We start from the raw sequence: 6,193 nt of genomic DNA on the forward strand, positions 1-6,193 counted from the left end.
TACTGACATAATCAGACCGCCAGGGATTAAGGGTTTTGTTTTCTAATCGTCACAACGAAATAAATAATAAACATGGAGAAGTTTCCGTGCTTCTAGACTCTTAAAACACTTGAAGCTTGGTGCTCTTGTCCTTAAATAAAGACCCTTGTTTCTGACACAGGAGTCTAGTGACTTCTGCCATTATCCATGAAACTGTGGCAACTTAATTGTTAGCTTGCAAATACCTAACACCTTCATAAGTCTTAACATGGGGTCATCATTTAAGTTTGGAGCATGTTCTTCTCCTTTATGGGCACAAGCACCACACGATCACTCATGTCTTTATTCAGTTTTCTTCCAAGAAAAATGGAGCATACTTTGTTCTGATACGGCCTTTTTCATTGGTAATTTATTATTTTAATGGCTGGATAGTATTCCATAATAGGATGTGGCATATGCAAGTATTCTCCTGTTCATAAACATTTAGATTTTTCCTTTCTTTCTAGCACTAGCTATCCTGCCTGGCTTTTACAGCCTTCCAGAATGTCCCTCTCCCTACCCCCTAATGACTATCACGTTTCCCCAGTACTCTCAAGTCAAAACACTTGTCTCATTGCTCCCTACTCAATAGAAACACTGGTCTATTACCTAACAACACACTTCTTTCTCTTCTCAGGATTTTATCATTCTGTTTAGCACTCACCACATTCTGTGCTACATTACTTGCTATTGTTTCACTTGCTCTTCAAACAGACTATAAGCTTCAGAAGTTTATGCGTCTAGTTTTTATTCTGAGATCTCCCTCCCAGCTCCAGTACTTGGAGCCCTTTTAATCAGCAAGTATGCCACGCTTTTCTGACAGGAAAAGTGGATTGATTTGTTTTGTCAATTAGCTAAATGTAGTCAATGTGATTCACGTTCCCCCTGCTATTTTTAATTCCTTCCCCCTTGCTGTCCTGGTGCATTGGAGTAAGTACTTTTCAAGAGCCCACCTCCTGCCAGGTACCGATATGAAGTGAGGGATGAGCAGCTATGTGAAGTCCATGATGACATCAGTCTTTTGTATTCTTCATGGTTTCTCCCTCACATCCTGCACTTTACTTTTCTTCCCATGGGCTCCAGAAAAGCGACAGTTGGTTAATTAGTGTCATTTGTCTAACATGGATAAGGGTAACAGCAGAAACGGGGAGGGAACCGAAACGTCTAAAGAGTTAAGGTTCTTACTTGCATTCTCACACTCGTCACAACCACCCTATGAAACAGGCACTATATATTATCCAGACATAACGCAAACGAGCAAACCGAGGCTTACAGAGGTTAAAAATGCCCTCAGTCTTAAGTGTGTGTGTGTGTGTGTGCGCGCGTGTGTGTGTGTGAGAGTGGTGGGGGGTAGGGTGTGTGTGTGGGGGGGGTGTGTGTCAGAATTTGAACCCAGGTCTAAAGGAACCTAGCGCCGGTGCCCTTCAGCTCACTGCGGGCCCTTATTTCCCCTAAGGGTCAGACAAGCCAATTTTCGTCTCCCTTAGTCTACCGGGTCCTACCAGGTCCCAGGGAGCAGGGACAGCCGGCGACCCCTCGACGGGAGGACGCTCCTCGCGCCCGCCCGGATCGGGCCAAGGCCGCGACCGTCCAGCCGCGCCTCCCCGTCCGCGGTCGATCGGGGTGCTGTCCCTCCGGAGGCGCCGAAGGCCTGGCCCCAGTCCCTGTCGGCCTCTTGGGGGATCCTGGAGGTTACCGCACGTCCGCGGCTGGTCGCCAAAGCCGCTGCACGATCCCCAACAGACCTGCTCTTCCTCCACGTCGGGGCCCTGGGCCCCTTTCAGGCGGGAACCCGGGTGTTTCCGGACCCGGGCAAGGTCGGCCCCCTCTCGCCGCGCTCTACCGGCCCCGAGCCACTTCCGGTCGCTAACGGTTCCGGGGCACTTGGTGACAGAAGGGCTGGCGGGTGTTTCGGCGTGAGGCTTGGGGTAGGTAGTTAGGGAGCATTTCGGAATGGCGGCAATTACTAACATTACGGGAATTCTCTTAAAACCTACAACGCAAGAGCGGATAGATGTCCGTTAACCGATTTCAGCGGCTTTGAGCGGAAGACAGTGACGGCAGCGGCCGCCACGCACGCAGCACTTCCGGTGCCCGGAGCCCCCCGACCGCGTCTCCCATCAGGGCCCTTAATCCAGAGCTCCAGACAAAGGCCTTTCAGCGCCTAACCCAGCGGATTCGTGCCCACCGCGGGGACGGCGTGGTCGCCTGCAGGACGTCCCCGGGCCGGGCACTCGGACTGGCAGCGCCCAGCAAAGCCTTTTCTGACGGCGGGCAGCAGTGTTCAGGCCCAGTTTCTTTTTCATTCATTGTTTATACTCTACAGACCACTTATTCCTACTTGACATTTGTCTCCCTTTAACGCTGGCGTGCCAGAGCAGGGGAATTTTTTCCCTTGTTCCTCGCTATATCCCCAGTACCCAGAACAGGGGCACCACGCAATACTTGTTGAATGGATAATAAACAGGTGCGGTCGCTGGTGTCATGAACTCCGCCTCCCAGAGGGGGTTTGGAACACAGAGACCTGGCCCCATCCAGGGTGAGAGAGGATCGTGGTCAGTGCTAATAAATAGGGCATGATGAAGGGAACGCCTATGCAATTTACGTCTTCCAATAGACACATTAAAAACATAGAAAGACAGGTGAGATCAATTTTAATATATTTTGTTTAGACCAGTATATCCAAAATATTAAACATCTAATCAATATAAAAATTACAAATACCTTACATTCTTTTTTTCAGTCTTTGCAAGCTGGTGTTTATACTTATTGCACATCTCAATTCAAATATTAAATTTTCATTGAAAATAATCAAGATTACATAAAACTTGAAATGGAAAAAGTAGATTCATATACCCAAATTACTCCAAACATACTTAAAGCCATTCCAATAACTGAATTGAGTACCAGTTTTAAATTAATTAAAATTTAGTTTTAGTTGCACAGCCACATGTACCTAGCGGCTACTGTAACGGATAATGCAGATCTAGGTCAAGGAGGGGCCGGGTCAAGGGGCAAAGGAGGGTAGCACCAGGCACTTGGCATGGAGGGAACAATGTCTCAGAAACTGCCATGTAAGCTCTTTATGCAAGTCTCATTTGTGGACAGATTCCTCTAGTTCTCAAACGTGAGGTATGGCTTCCTAAAATAGACATCTTTAGCATGATTGCTGCATAGCCTTTAGGTTCCCTAGGAATCCTTTTGTGGGGTAGGAAGTGGGCCTAGCAGCGCTGGCCATATGTACCATTTCTAAGTAGAATCTTATCGTATATGACATGGAACAGTCATGGAAATCCGATTATTTTCTCATAGATCAGTGGTTCTCAAATGGGGGCAATTTTGCCCCTCAGGGAACACCTTCACCTCAAGAAATTTTTACTTGTCACAAGTGGGGGTGCTAGAGTTATCTCGTGGGTGGAGGCCAGGGAATACTGCTAAGCATCCTACAATGCAGAGGACAGCCCCACAAGGAATTGTCTGGCCCAAACATCAACAGAACCAAGATGGAGAAAGCTTGCTCTCAAGGGTTTGAGTAAGAAAGACCCAGAGCTGTTCTTTCCGGACCTCAGCGTAACTACCGCCTGATATTACTAAAGGAAGGACAGATTGGAAGCATTTCCAAGTTTCTAGTTGTGTTTTCACTATTGATGGACTCTGATAAGACTATGAAGAAATGATTTCATGCTCAGGATGAAAGCGTCGTCCCGCTCAATAAAGGTAACGTAAATATTATGTGCTGTGCACATAAGACTCAATGCACCTTGGGATAAGGAGCTCATCTGTCATCTCTGCATGGCTTCCATCATATGACCCTTTGTCTCAAATATGATTGACGCCAATATCAGAATTACTTGTCGCTCTTTTTTTCCCTATTACCATCTTTTATTTTTGTTCCTTTCCCTATCCCCTTGTTCCTTATTATTCTATTCCTTCCATCCCTTCCTCCTGTCTTGTTGTCTCCCTCTTTACCAAGGCCCACACACATCCTATGTCCCTCCTCCCCGACCACTCACATCTCCTCCCTTCACAGCTGCTGACTCCTCATTCAGAATCACCNGCGCCACTCGGCCGGCCCGATTATTCTTTTTAGCAACTAATTTTCCACTTTTTAGTCTCCTCCCTTTCCAGTTTTTGACAATTACAACCTATAACTAACCAAGTACAAAATTAACCCACTATGTACCTTCTTCTCAAACAGTTTTGTGCATACACATCTGTGTTAGATGGATAAGCACCTTGTGGACAAAGACTGTTTCTTTCATCTTCTTTTAAGAATACCTAGTTGAGTTTATTGATTTAGGAAGTTAAAACAGTCAAACTTTAAGGCTTCTTCTGACCTCAAATGCTATAATCCTGTGAACTATTGAAGGCACAATTCAACTTTCAACAGCATTATTTCTTTAACAGGTGAAGAAATGTTTTCTTCTTGCATACTAATTAGGTATAATTTGGGATATTTGGGAACAGAAAATAAAACAAGGTATTTTCCAGGCTTTGAAGATAAAAAAAAGTAGGTGAAGCCAATACTGTGCTTTATAGTTACCTCAAACCGCACAAGTTGAACGTTTTAACATCTACCACATTTCACACTTAACTACGACAGAAATTCAAAATGTTTGCATTTGCTAAAACAATTACTGCATAAAATAGTTAATTAATCAACTGGAAATAGGGATTGTTTTTAGAGGTGGCGGTGGGAGTCACTGTTGCCTGACAAACATTACTCATGTGTGACCCGAGTTTGGAAATAGGGATGTCCTGCAGTACCCGGGCATCTACTTCAGTTAGTTTTAATAAACGAAGTAAAAGTATTCTGAAGAAGGCTGAAGTCTATATTACCCCGAAGTTGTTAAAAATGTTTCTTTTGTACAGTTTTCCAGTCAACACACCACCATTTTCTGAATACATTACCAAGAGCAGATTACCCTAACAGCAAAAACAGGTTTCCATGGACTGGTGCTTCCAAAAGCAAAATTTATCTTTAAGGGAAAAAAAAACAACAAAAAACACCGAATATTGTGACGGAAATGCAAAACTGATACGTAAAAACAACTCGGATCGTGGAAACAGATGTATAAAGAATAACGTGGGGGCAGTTTCCTAATTCAAGACAAAAAAGGTCGACTGCAGATAACACCACAAAACCATTAGCGATGAAGAAAACGAACCCCTATAAAAGGGTCCCTCGCAAAAAGTTTGTGGACGCGAACGCGGCCGCGCCGGCCACTGCGGCACCCGAGCAGCCTGGGCGCCCACCTTGGTCGGGCCACCGCTCGGACTGTCAGGCGGGTCCCGGCGGCGGCCTGCGCTGCCCACAAAGCGCCCCCCTTTCCTCGGGCTCCGGGCCCGAGCAGTACTCACGGCGCGTTCCAGGCGCGGCCCAGGGTGAGGCGGAGAGGCCGCGGAGGGTGGACGGACCGGGAGGGAGGGCGGGGACACAAGGGGGCCAAAGCTCTAATCCCACCAGGCCCCTCAGGCCCCCCACTTCCAAACCAGCGGGGGGACAACACCCGCCAACACGCATCTTGCCCCAGAGGCACTTCCGGCAGCTCTCTAGGAATCTTGGCGGTCTGGAAGCTCTATGGTCGGCACCTCTTGCGCCTGCGCGTCGCGGGGTCGCAGGGCCTGAGAACGTCCAGGAGTGCACTTTGAGGGTCCCCAGGATGCTGGTTAGCTGGGCTCGCGTCTGGCCCGGTTCGATACTCCTACACTTCGCTGTTCTTTTCATCAATTCAGTCCTCCCACAGACCGCACGTTTTGAGGAATTCCATCATTTATAGATTTTTTTTTTAATCCCTATGGCTCCTAGTAATAGCTCACTTTATGTTATTAAGTCTTCAAAAAAAAAGACTGTAACTGAATATAAATTCTTTTCTAATCTTTACCTATTTTCCACCCTTTCCTTTCTTAATGAATTGCGACCTGAGTTTACAAAACCTACGATTGCCGCTTAGCTTTTTACATGCTAAATTTATAACACAAGCTTCAGAGGCCGACCCTAGTTTTAAATACCACAAAGTTCGGGAAACAAATCAATGTTAATTCTTCATATACCCGTTGTATAAAAGTTTTTAACTTTTCAGACTAAATAGGATTTCGGGGGTGGAGGTTGTGGAAAATGTCTTTTACTTTTGTTGTTTTGGTCCCACATTTTTATTCCTTTAGCACCATCCAA

At 46.2% G+C, this 6,193-nt stretch overlaps 1 protein-coding gene and 1 long non-coding RNA gene across 4 annotated transcripts in view; one reads left to right on the forward strand and one right to left on the reverse strand.

Moving 5' to 3' along the window:
* ZKSCAN8 (zinc finger with KRAB and SCAN domains 8) overlaps positions 1 to 6,153 on the reverse strand; it is a 34,022-nt gene extending 27,869 nt beyond the window's left edge. The window contains exon 1 of one of the 3 annotated variants that reach the window (XM_019631227.1): positions 1,521 to 1,791. The gene's annotated coding sequence lies outside the window, so the exon portion shown is untranslated. Of the gene's footprint in view, positions 1 to 1,520; positions 1,847 to 5,379 lie in introns of those variants that run through there. The other 2 variants (XM_019631224.1, XM_019631225.1) reach the window with 2 other exon arrangements.
* LOC109375768 (uncharacterized) overlaps positions 1,938 to 6,193 on the forward strand; it is a 13,239-nt gene continuing 8,983 nt past the window's right edge. The window contains exon 1 of the long non-coding RNA XR_002122652.1: positions 1,938 to 3,735. This is a non-coding gene — a long non-coding RNA (uncharacterized LOC109375768). The remainder of the gene's footprint in view (positions 3,736 to 6,193) is intronic.

This window comes from Hipposideros armiger, unplaced genomic scaffold (genome assembly GCF_001890085.2).
Source record: "Hipposideros armiger isolate ML-2016 unplaced genomic scaffold, ASM189008v1 scaffold_988, whole genome shotgun sequence".
Lineage (NCBI taxonomy): Eukaryota > Metazoa > Chordata > Mammalia > Chiroptera > Hipposideridae > Hipposideros > Hipposideros armiger.